The sequence below is a fragment of the Hylaeus volcanicus genome, chromosome 2, assembly GCF_026283585.1.
Source record: "Hylaeus volcanicus isolate JK05 chromosome 2, UHH_iyHylVolc1.0_haploid, whole genome shotgun sequence".
In the NCBI taxonomy this organism is placed as follows: domain Eukaryota; kingdom Metazoa; phylum Arthropoda; class Insecta; order Hymenoptera; family Colletidae; genus Hylaeus; species Hylaeus volcanicus.
This window is the reverse complement of record NC_071977.1, coordinates 2,320,785-2,333,723: the sequence shown is the minus strand read 5'-3', so window position 1 is coordinate 2,333,723 and position 12,939 is coordinate 2,320,785. Positions and strand designations below refer to the sequence as shown.

The 12,939-nt window shown below is 40.9% G+C and overlaps 1 protein-coding gene and 1 long non-coding RNA gene across 2 annotated transcripts in view; one reads left to right on the top strand and one right to left on the bottom strand.

Moving 5' to 3' along the window:
• LOC128872717 (uncharacterized) overlaps positions 1–10,328 on the bottom strand; it is a 41,082-nt gene extending 30,754 nt beyond the window's left edge. The window contains exon 1 of the long non-coding RNA XR_008456240.1: positions 10,179–10,328. This is a non-coding gene — a long non-coding RNA (uncharacterized LOC128872717). The remainder of the gene's footprint in view (positions 1–10,178) is intronic.
• Positions 1–12,939, top strand: part of LOC128872715 (neurexin-3b) — a 347,065-nt gene that overhangs the window by 244,771 nt on the left and 89,355 nt on the right. The gene's annotated exons all lie outside the window — the stretch shown is intronic.

Sequence of the window (12,939 nt, the reverse complement as noted above, 5' to 3'; positions counted from 1 at the left end):
TCTGTTGGTAAGTTCATCGATCAATTAGGGTTCTTCATTGCCGAGTCTTGTCGTCAGGATGTACTGCATTACCTACGGAACGCTCTACCTTATCGCGAGTACCAGATTACATAATTTTTCAAAATTTCTATTTCGGTCAATCCCTGTATAATATGAATTCCATCGTTTTAATCGCCGCACTTCGCCGCACGGTCGGAATCGTCATTTGGTCGAATGATCTTTTGGACAGGGAGGCCATTCCAGCGGTCGATGCGCCCTTAAGCTTCATCGGACCATCCCTTATTTATTGCGCGGCAGGGAGCAACGCGGCTATAAAAGCGTCGTGCCGGACCGGAAGTATGATTCAATTACCGAGATGTCATGCGGGCAGGCCTGAAAATACGGCGTTTACCCTGGCGTTCAATTCGGTGGCCGAAACTCGGTTTATAGATATTTTATGAGCCGTGCCGGGACTACCGCGCGATTTCATTGGCGCGTACATCACCGCGCCGGAATTACGTCGATCATACGAATTTCCACGTCGAAATCGCTCGAAATTCATTCCCGCGATAACGATATTTTTTCCGCGGGGGGGAAAAAAACCGTTATTTCAACGTGACGATTAATTGTAGTCTTTTTGCGTTCTCCGAGGACGAAACGAATTTTTCGAGCTTGATCGATTTTCGAGAGTGGTTTTCACGCTTTTCGATACACCACACCCCTCCCACCCGTCAAAATTGGACAAATTTCTGTGTCCAAGATTTCTAGGCGAAAGATTTGGTAGCGTATATTCCAATTAATTTAAAGTTCGTTTGGATTAATCGAGTCTTGCGTTATCTTATGAACAAAACAACCCGTCTTATCGATTAAGTGATTTCCTAGTTGACCAACAACGTGTCCTACCTTACCAACAAAACAACCTGTCTTATCGATTAAGTGATCATTCAAAACGAAAGTTGAAGTAAATTACTAGGTTTATTACTTAGGGTATCTAGTCGAGATACACTCAATCAGTGCATCCGTACTTGTAACTGTACTACCAACTTTCAGTACAATACTGGGTTGCAAGCGACATCTATCCACACACTGGTCGATGAGAAGCCCTTCTAAATCTCTATTGTCTGTGCATGGACAGTACTCGAGTTGATTAATTGCAGCTCACCGAGCAAGCCAAACTTCTACCATCCAATACGGAGCAATAATTGCTACATCGACGATCAGGGAACTGAGTGCCATTGTGGTCAAAATAAGAGTAGCATTGCACCACCGATATCACTTCTATTCAAATTACCTAACAATCATTCCAAAGGGACTTCTCTAATAATCCTGTCGATGTTTAAACAAATCTTCAAGTGAAGTTACAGCGTATTTAGTAATTGTATTTACTTTTTTGCTCTGGAATAATTAACAATGAAATGTAAGTTTCATGGTCTTGGAACAAATGTGTTAGGTAACTTTGTGTAAACAAATCCAACGTTTCAAGCGTAGGAAACATCCTTGAATAAATGTGTCAAAATTGATGTTGGTAAATTCATTTACTTAAAATTCTAAATTCTGATGTTTCTGTAATTCTGAATTGTTCTGCATCTCATTTAGTCGGATTATTATATAATTGATTATAAAATCGTGATGTCTACAGTCTCTTTGATTTATAAGCACGCCATTTGTGATTATAACGAACGGACAAACTGGAAGAAGAACGTTTCGTGGTATTTTTGGCAGTCGTCTGTTCTCTGATTAAACCGCCCAATTATTTGTTCAAAAGAGCCCGTCGTATTAATGTCTATATATATATCGGTGTAACAGCAACGAGATTGGCGAAACGAACAAATAACTGCGTCGTGGAGAGAAATAACATTGAAATAAATTGGATTCAAAGAGAAAACGTTCTTCGCGTTGTTGCTCTTGGTACAATACTCTCCGTCCAGTGTTTCTGGTTTTATCGATAATTGCTGCGCGATATTTCCATTGTAATTCGATTCTGTAAACTATTTGTGATTTCCACGGAATTGTGTTATACGTATACGGATCGCGAATGAATCAGATACGCTCATTATCTCGGGAGAAAGGAAAGAAGACCTATTCCGTATTCGATATTCGATTGAAAAACAATATGGTTTGCCGATATTCCGAAAGGTCTCTGTTGTTGAATAGTACGAGCAACGGAGTTTGTTCGTTCGATGTAAATTGCGCAGGGAGCTGATACTTTGATAAATGTCGCTGTGCTCTTACGTTAGGTCTGGTTGAGACTAGAAAGGAACTTAGGAGATTAGAATCGACAATTTTTCAAAAATATTGCCTTATAGAGTACGACAAGACGAAAATATTTTATATTTCCACTGTACTCGTCCGAAGTTAAGTTTCAAAAATCAAAATTGAAAACTTAAGAGTTCTTTCTCCCGAAATTCAATCGGATTTTAATATAATTATATATTTCAGATTTTGTACAGACACGTAGTAGGATCCTGCGATACCTACCAATTCATCAAAGAACCGATAATGTTTATAAATATTTAATTGTAAATAAGTAACTGCTACCTGACGATGCATTTCATTTTCACGGTCTTCGCGGCCAAAAGGTTAACGATGGTGTATCACGATACATATGACGATACACAACACATGACGACATATGACGATGAAACGAAGATACAGCGACGATAATGTAACGATGACGATGTACCCGCCTATTATATCCCGCATATCTCTATACGTCATACGTGTTTGAATTAAATCTGCATATAAATGCATATGCACTCGGAACATTTGCATATAAGTGCACATCTTCTGGACGTTTATTTCTAGAATATGCATTAGCATAAGTATTCGCGGACCAGCGGGTAAATGAACTGCAATAGAGTTTCTCGTGAATACAAATGGGATTTTATTTTTATTCGTCGTGCTCCTACAAGTCGAAGCCTCTCGTAAGAAGAAATCTCTGCAACTGGAAATATTTTCCATTTCCTTTCTAATTTCGATTCGTCGATACCGGACTGCATTCCGACCGAAGCTTTTTTTTCTGGGTATTAGGAGCAATTCGAGGGAATTCCCAATCCCGCGAAAAGGTCGGATTAATTAATTGGATAACTGCGATAATTATAAGCGTCGAGTTCGCACTTGACGAGCGAAACGACGTTCGGGGGTTTGGGGGTGGCGGGAGGGACAAAAATTGCTGTCGTTATCGGTAAACGTTGCAACGATAATAAATTACTATTCGCTCGGTTGACAGAATATTCGCTGGTAAACGCAACTAATTGGAGCGCGTTGAAGAAATAAAGCAAAACAATCCGACTCGCAGTTACGCGTCCGCGAAACGAGAGTGGACATCAATCGTTGGAGATAAAACAACTAAATGAAAGTTTCACGAACATCGAACTATTTTTTCACGCGACGTCCAATGGAGCGTTAGCCTCTTAGGCGAAACATCATTTTCTGCCCCTTGTTTTGATTAAATTATACTTTAATTGAATACAGTATCAAAAAGTGAGTCGATGGTATAAATACGAATTTTATTTGAGATTTATTTTCACAGATTTATTTTCACGGTAAAAAATTAATATTACAATTTGATTCTAATAATTACAGAAAGTTTGAGAAAGTTAATATCGTGTTATAACTAATTCGGGAGAAATAGTTAAAATGTTCGAAATTCGTTTCGGGGCCATATACGGAACAATACAGAAAAATCATTTTCTGTGGTGGGATATTTTGAAACTATCGGCCACGTACCTGTTGATAAATTATATTTAACGATTCGTAATTAAATTACAGAATTTAAACGAAGGGCGGGGATGAATATCTTCTTACGTAATTTACTCGCGCAACAAAAGCCATTTTCCGATGGTTAATTTCGACAGACTGATTTTTGAAGCAGTCTGCCGCGGTTAAACAACAAACCCGAATAAACCGAATTTTAATTAATACGGACGACGGACGACCAGCAATGTTAATTATTGTTGTCGTGGAAATTTTCGAGTACGAGCGTAATTAACGTCGGCTGTCTAATTAGCGGATCGTTAAAAGCTATGTAATTACGGGTACGCGCGTGAAACTTTCTAATTAAGAGTCTTCGAGTTCAATCGAATCACCTCTTGACAGACATTCGATACTTCATATTGTCGATTTTAATCGCGCTTCGTCTTCGTTTGTCGCGCAGCGATGGAAATTTACCTTTTATTACATACCACCTACGTCACACCATTAGTGTTTGTGAACGACAACGATTGTTCGACGTACGATTGTTTCCAAAAACGAAATACAACTCGAGATATATATATATTCACGTATATTTGAAAATGTAATTCGACGTCGATATAATTGAAACAAAATCTAAACGAGACTAATAAAAACTACGTTCTATGCTCTTTTCGCAACTTTTCCAAAACGCTCAAAAATAACTATTAACCCCCCACCCCCCCAGCCACCCTCCCCTTTCTAATCAAGGATTAACCAATTACCGAACACAGAAACCGGTATTACTCCCCGATTAATCGAAGCATTCAATTACGGGACGATCGAAGTAATCGGATAATAATCTAACCAGGGGGAAATTTCGAAACACCGAAACGATCTCTGGCGCGGAAAGGTGAAGGGACGGGGGAGGAGAGACGAATATAGTCGCGAGCTCTTTCGACGAGACGGGTTCAATTAAACCGCGACACCCTTTGGCTGGCGCGCAATATCGAGTATTTGCCGCAGCCGGGAGAATTGGCCAGCGGGTCGAAAGGTCCTTCGGGGAATTTCGCGATCGCGTAAAAACTAATTATCGCGACCCACCCACCCACCCTCCCCCCCTCTGCGCCCACGCGAGCGGAGACCTTCGTGTCCATTTCGTTATACGCGCGAGTCGCGAGCACGAATATCGTTGGAGCTTTTTTTTACCTCCCCTCCCCTCCTCCTGCTACTCGTACTCGTACTCCCCCATAGCCTCGTTCCGGCTGAATTCCGGAAACTACAATGCAATCCGAAAGCACGATCGTGGAAATGATGGAGGGGACCCGCGGGGTGCCGGCCATTTTCACCGGCGAAACTCCCTCTGAACTGGTTTTTCTTCGCGCGGCTATCGCGCCACCGTGAAATTTCAACGAAGCTGCGACGAGATTTTCGCATATTTCGGAATTCCTGGCTGAGAGGGACGATTATCTTAGGCGAAATCATCGTTTTCAGCCGGAGATCGAACGGAGGAGTCAGTTACTTGGTTTTGGGGTAACTATTTGGTTGGCGACTAAGTTCCCGTCGTTTTTTTTTTAAATTTTAACACATTCGCGACCGCTGACGCGAATTCGCGTCACTTCGAATTCTGTTCCTGGTTGTGAAGAAATTATGAAAATCTTTGGCTGAATTTGATTTCGGGCTACTAAAAACGATCGACTTCTTTTTGTACCGTTTTTGTACCTTCTTTTGTACCGTATATTTATTTTATATATATTTTATTAGCTTATCATTGAATAAATAAGAATATCAATTTCGACTCGTTTCATAAATAATTATTCATTTCAATCTCCCAACACTAAACAGCCGACATAATTACGTAAAATGAACAGATCTAATCACAGCCATTTTTACGTAACAAATTCATACAACCGGCATCGGTGATAATATTCAAGGCAAACGTTCCATTGTAAATATTTTCGTAATCCCGTAATTATTCCAAATGTACCGCTCCCAAAATTCGACGATGTATTTCTCGCGGCACTTTCAAACGGATGTAAAAGGTACGAATTCCACCGACTCTCTCTCTCTCTCTCTCCCTCTCTCTTTCTGATCGCGCAAATCACGTTACAGCAGAAAATCGCATTACACGCTCATCGCGTAATTCCCATTTCCAATTTCCGGGAAAAGAATCGCGAACAAAGGAACTCGACCGAAAATTGAACGCAAATCCAATGGCGCGCGACGAAGCTACGATATCAATGGAAGGAAAACGAGCCCGTTCGGTGTTTCGCGAACAGAACGGGTCGACTTCGTAAAATTATTTCGCCGGGCGTCTTTCTTTGTGCCGGTAATTTCACCGTTGCCGATCAATTGCGCCGTATTATCGCACGGAAGCCCCTTATTAATATCCCTGGTTAAACAATTCCCCCGCGCTGGAACATTTTCGTAGCCGTACAAAACCCTCGTATTTGCATATTCGTAAGCGCCGGTCAGCTCGTTGCCGTTTCCGTTGCCAGACCCGCCTAATTGAAACTCGTTATATTCCGAATTACTCCCGTCGCACCGGATACGCATTATCGCATTACCGATTTAATGTTCGCGTTTCCGTTCATTTGCCGGGGCTAACCTTTTTACCCTACGAACAAAATCCCGTTGTCGTTCGATCGGCTTTAAAGCGTTTATCTTAATTTTCCGGAAATTCCACCCCTCCCGTTTCGAGCGGATAGCTCTTCTAGAATGACTGCGAGACGACGTGTTTCATAACTGATTAAACGAGGCGATCGCGGAAGAAACGGTATTTTGGTAATTCGGTCAGCAGATCAAAATGGAGAACGGATACTCGTGTTAATTGGAGCATTAATTTAGTGCAATATTTTTTGTAGGGTTTTTTTTATTTTATGTAATGCGGAGAAAAATGTTCAGATGTATCGAAATCGTTGTATAGGAGTGGCTGGTATTTTTTATACACGTGTCCTAATGTTATTCTAATTTTGTTGCGAGTGATTTCTGAAATAGTAATTAGGTATCGTCATGGATCACCCTTTTTCGATGACACTATTCAATCTTAATGGTTTGTATTTAGTTGAGAAATATCGTGTTATAAAATTGTGTTTGGTGGTGGTTGATGGTTGATGTATGTTGATGAGTGTCAATGAAGATTGTCGAGTGTTACGGATTAGTAATAAATGTTGGTGGTGATTGATAATGATTTATGAAGATTCGTGAGTATTGTGAAATATTCCTGAAGATTAAAGAATACTGTTGAAAATTGATGAAGATTTATGAAGATTGGTAACGATTAATGAATATTAACGAAGGCTAGTTATAGAAGATTAGAAACTTGTTGAATTTCTGTGATATCCGCCATGTTCTACATCTAGAATTCCCAGAGGGAAGGCAGTTATTATAAACTTTATTATTATATCATAAACTTTACTATTCATTATAGTTCACTGCAAACTAATAACTTCCAATTTGTGATGTTTTTGCTGAAATATCCAAGACGAAGATATTTCCAACTCGTCTATCAAGAAAGTGTCGATAAACTTTGCGAATTTATGATGAAAATATTTGCATAGATATCAAAGTCATGCTCCTCGAGACACTTTTAAATAAACTACGTCTCATTATCATCGTTCGACGCTTTTAATCCCTACCCGTCGAAATGTATTCAGTGTCTAAACGATAAAAAATTATTCGTCCGAGCTCGAACGTCCCAGATGTCGGGAAGTGCGAAGGTACATTTAAAATGGCACGGTAAAATGCAAAATGCATTCGATTACATCCAATCCCAGCAGGAGGAAAGGTTGGAGCGTCATCTTCGCGCCCGGTTGGTCCACGTTCCAGCGGATAAATAATTCATTAGTTTCAATAGTCACTGTCGAGACTCGATTGAAACCGTAAAATTGAGGCGCATAATTCGAATTCGACTCTTCTGTATAAATATACATACTCCGGTGACGGGGTTGGGGAGAGATTCGGAGCACACGCGCGATTTTACGGCCGGATGCCATTCGAATTACAATGAATGGTCTAGGTAATCAGATGATAATTCGATTCGCAGACGGAGATTTACACGGGCGACCGTCGCGCAAATATTACGCTCAAGGATAGATATAGCGATGCGTCAAATAATTGCGGATTTAATAGACGGCTGATGCATTAATGACCAACGGCGACGAGCCAGTTTATAGTCATATTCGGCGGAGATGAGCAAAATTTTATTCGAACGATACGCAACGGAAAGGAAACAATATTTCGCCATTTGTCCGTAACGTTTAACCAATTGAAGAGTGAAATTTTCATGTGTACCATAGAAATAATATTCCACGGTGTCAACGATATACGCCTCAAATTTAAAATTACCTCTTTCACATCCAGTATATATAGTGCACAGTATCACACAAAAACATATGACATAATTTCATTAACACGGCACAATATTTTCGTGGTCAAAAATATTTTCGTCTTCAAAAATATTGCAACGTCTCAAACGAGGCTCGCGTCTATCAGGACTTTCCAGGACCGTGTAACTTCGTGTCCCACGATACAAAGGGACACTACAACAAAACTGTTCACTGAATCGATGGAAAATTTACAAGAGAACGGATACGAGTCGTTGGTCGCGATCGTTTGAAAATGTTTCGTAACGTAAATTGGAATTCGACCCACCGCGGATTCGGGGGAGGGAAAAAAATTGCCAAAAACAACGCGAACCGAAAACTGGCGCAGCTGATTTTTTACGATGTCCTCTGCCCCCTCCGTTGCCAGCCAGCTCTCCTCGTCCGCTTCCTCTCGGGTAGGCTACTGATTTATCTACCGGATTTTCCGTGTTCGCTCGTTTCGCACGCTGACGTGCAGCAACGCGCGCTGTCTCACGTGTTTATTATCTGACTAACGAACGTCAGCCGAGCAGAAGAAAATCGGAAGCGGGGAAGTCTATCTGCGATTCGGATGACTCCACCGATCGATGACCCGGTTTGTAATTTTATTTCGATGCCGCGGAGCTCATTGAATCGAAACTGGGAATCGGCGGTGACGGCGAAACGCGGTGATCGATTCAGGAAAATTATATACGGTGGCGACAAACAATATTTATTCACTGCTGCATGCAATTTATGCGGCAGAGTCCGTATGTATGATAGTTAAAAAATCTTCTTTAATCCGGAGAGACTATAATATAATTAATCTTTCGTAGTTGAACGCGATGTCTGTAGATGATAGCTGTCAGAGATGATAAGTCCTTAATACGGTCTTTGTCGTAGGTAAAGCTGTTTTTTTTTTTTTTTTTAAATTGTACAGTCTATAAAATAATTCATTTTTTATAGACGAACTTGTGGTCTATAGATGAGGCCTATCAATAAAATGAATAAAATAATGTTGTATCGTATAACAGTTGCAATACCCATTTAAAAGTAACTTTGATACCATATTGAATTCGAATTAAATTGACTCGCGGAAGATATTTCTCCGTTTCAATTACTCCACTAAAAAGCTAGAACCTAATTCCTCCTGCGGATTTAGGTTGTATTTTCGTCTACTTCGAGGTCTAACGATAGAAGGGAATCGCGAACCTATGTCGGCAGGTTTACGTCGAATCTGGTGATTTAGAGATGAGACTTTTCCCCTGGCTCGCTAATTTTACGCTCCAGCAGGCGCGATCACCTTCGTCACGACTTTTCGGCGCTCCGTGTATTTGTCCACAGAATTTCGCCGCGCCGACTATTCGTAAATCAACGGTTGCTCGTATCTACGGGCGCGCAGCCGTTTCGATTATACGCGCGAATCTACGCGCTCGCCTCTGAACAACGAAACACTCGAGTTCGTATTAAACTTCTCCCCGATTCGTGTGTTCGTCACGATCGAACGTTTACAGTTCTGTTACACTGTCGAAACGCACACGAGCATTTTTCGAATGCTTCGGGCTCGTCGCGTGCCTCACGGTAGGCTAGCTACCAGGTTAAATAACATGGATTCGTTCGCAACGAATCGGTACCTGAACAAATATTTCCTGTTACGCCCTGACTATTGTTTGTCTCGCCCTTTCGCTTATTTTCATGTGTCGACGTTCTTCGCAGTGTGTATCTGTTTCTATTTACGGACTCGATGTTTGAGAACGTTTGACGATGTGCGAGTGAAGTACTATAGATATTCCAATAAAGTACGTATAATGATTACCACTTAAAATTACACATCTAGTGGTTCAATTTTGTTTCGTTTCACGAAACATGAAAATCAAACGAGCCATTAAACGTACAATTTTTCATGACCGGTAAAAATAATATCATCTTGACATTTTCGGCTGTTTGAAAGTAAAAAGATTTTTAATCTGAAAATTGAATACGCAATGATAATTTCAACGTGGAATCGTTCTTATTTTTTTGTTTTGTTTAAATCGACACTTCAATGACCGCATGTCTACGCAGTAAAAAGTCGTCAGGGACCGGAAATATTTTTTGAGAATTAATTTAAAAAAATCGTATGTAAATTCACGATATAATTGACAATAATTGAACGAAATAAAAAGACTTTCAATCTGAAAATACCTCGATGCGACAAGTCCAACGTTAATAAACCGCTTCCAATAAAGCCCGAAGTGGTTGATCCTCGTTCATTTTTACACGGCCAAGCTTCCTTTGTCGTGCCCTTTTCCGTCGACTTTATAGAATCCGAGCATGCTCTGGGATGCTGCGAGCGCGCCGTTCAACGTGACCTCCGTTCTTTCGAATCATGTTACATGTAACGCTTTAATTAAGACGCAGTCTAACGACAATCCCGAATCGGCGACGTCCTCCTCCTACGATAATCAAAGGCCTCGTTAGACCGCCCACTTTTCCATGGAATTAAACCGCAAATCGGCGGAGCAATTTTACCGTACAAATTCCAGCCTGCGGAGCGAAATTCCAGGGCGTTATTGCCGTAATCACGAAACGGTAACGAGATGCCTTCTGACCGGGGCTACAATCGCGTTGCGTTTCCCGAGAGTGAGCCCAGTTGGAGAATTTCGGTAAACTTAGGAACCATAGTGGTCCGATTGGTCGTTCACGGCCAATTTCTGAAGGTTTTCAACTTTGTCTTCAAACAGCTCTCGGTTTCGAATAAACAACGCGGGTGGAGTCGGCGCGTTATTATTTGGAATAATGTTATCGGTTGTATTGTGGTAATTAACGCGGGTAACCGGGACACTGATTTATTAGATATAGCAATATTGTTCCAAGTGACGATACATGCGTTGGCTAAGTAAGTTGTTTATTTGACTTTTTAATTAGCAAGCAGTAATCGCAATTGAAGTTGCTGTACATATAATAAATTCATAAATTAATCGCAATCCATTCCATTTCATAGTATGTATATATAACTTTACTCAAAATTCTTAGAATTTAAACAGAGCTTCCTTATTATTTGTTCATTTATAAAAGAACTGCGATCTTTTATCCGTGATTGTTTCAAGCTTGTTTATCTAATTTTCTTACGATATCACCAATATTTACACTTTCACGAATTCAAGTAAGACATGGAAATCGAGTTATCCATAGTGTCTATAGTCACTATAGCGCAGTGTCTATAGCGCATTGCTATAGCGTCTTTGTAACCCGTATCGTTTCTTAGAAATGTCGAAAACTTGCGCGCAACAGCGAGCATAAACTCCGTCGCGAGCTCGCCCGTGTTCGTCGCGGAAACAAAGCTCGTCGATCGGTTCCCGTGCGAAATTATAATAGTATTAACACCTAAGAACACGTTTCCCCGACCTACGGTTCACGGGTAGCGTTTCCGTAAATAAAACACGGCAATTTCCGATAATCCAATTAGGCAGAGACGCGGGAATTACCGCAAAACCCCTGCCACGAATCTACTCTTGTTCGAGGCGCCTGAACTCCCCCGCAGCCTTCGAAACGAGCTCGTTCGTTTCCTCAAATCCCGTTCCCGTCCTTCCTGCTGTCGTTCCCCATCCACCTTTCCATCTTCCTGGCAACTCGACCGAGAAGCGTTCTCATCGTGTCTACAACGAAACCTCTCACGTGCGCGTGACTAATAAAATTCCGCTATCAACGAAACCAGATTGATCTTTCGGTTGAGAAAATGCGGGACGTTTGAGACAAACTATTATATCGATCACAGTGCCTGATGCGTGAATCAGACGAATCGAAAGGTAGAAAAGGATCGAGACTGAACAATCATAGTTGAGGAATTTAATAAATGTCTATAGGACTCAATTAGGATTAGGAATCAATTTATTATGGAGCGTTCGACTAACAAATTCGCAGAGAAATGGCTGGAAATAGTAGCTACACAATAAGTGAAACAAGTGAATTATAATAAATAGTAGAAGTAGGTGGAAATTATTAGATTTATCTCCACGATGTTAATGAAATATAATATCGGTTTAATATCGAAGGATTTACTAACAGAATCGCAGAGAAATGCCTATGAATACTATTTAAAAATAATTAATAATAAAGAGTAGAAGATCTGAACAATGCCAATAAAATATACTGTCAATTTATTATCCAGCGTTTGACCGACATATTCTTAAAAACGGAAGAAACCCGTGCGAAGGCGACTGTCTAACGAACGTCGAACGACCAATCGAGAAAGTTTCGTCTCGAAGGGGGTCATATCGTGTCGTATATCTCGATTAATTCCTGAATGTGTCCAGTAGCCGCTAATTCCCGCAGAAATCGTCGAAACAGCGGGGCGCGTGCGCTGGAACGTGGCTAAATAAATACGAACGCGGCACGCTTAATTATTATAAATCACCGGAAAGGATCACCCGCCACTGGCAGAGCTAACGATTTTTTAAATTCCGCGAGGCTGCGGCGCCGCTGCGCCCTCTAATGGAAATTATCGATCGTCGGTGGATTGATGCAGCCTCCTCTTTCCTGCTAGGAAACATTTATTTCGCGTTACCACCTGAAAGCCGGCCTATAAAACCGGGTAATTTACAGCGACTTGTACGCACGAGCCATAATCCTGATAGAAGACAGACGTCCAAAGCTGGCGTTTCACTCGAACCGTCTTTTTCAAACGATACCTTCGGTGGAATTGGCGATAAAGTTTTGCCAACAATTGGAATTGCCAATAAAATTTTGAGTATTTTGTTTGAAATAAACTAAAAAACCAACTATTCAAATTCAGTTACATCAGTGAAACATTGAACGACGAACATTTCTTAGTAATTCAAATGATTTGAAAGCGTTCTTTGCGAGTATAAACAGATATCAGTAACTTTGAGTCTTCGCAGTGAACCTCCTGTGCTTTCCCATTCAACATTCGTAACTTTTACCTGCGCAAAAATCGCCGACCACC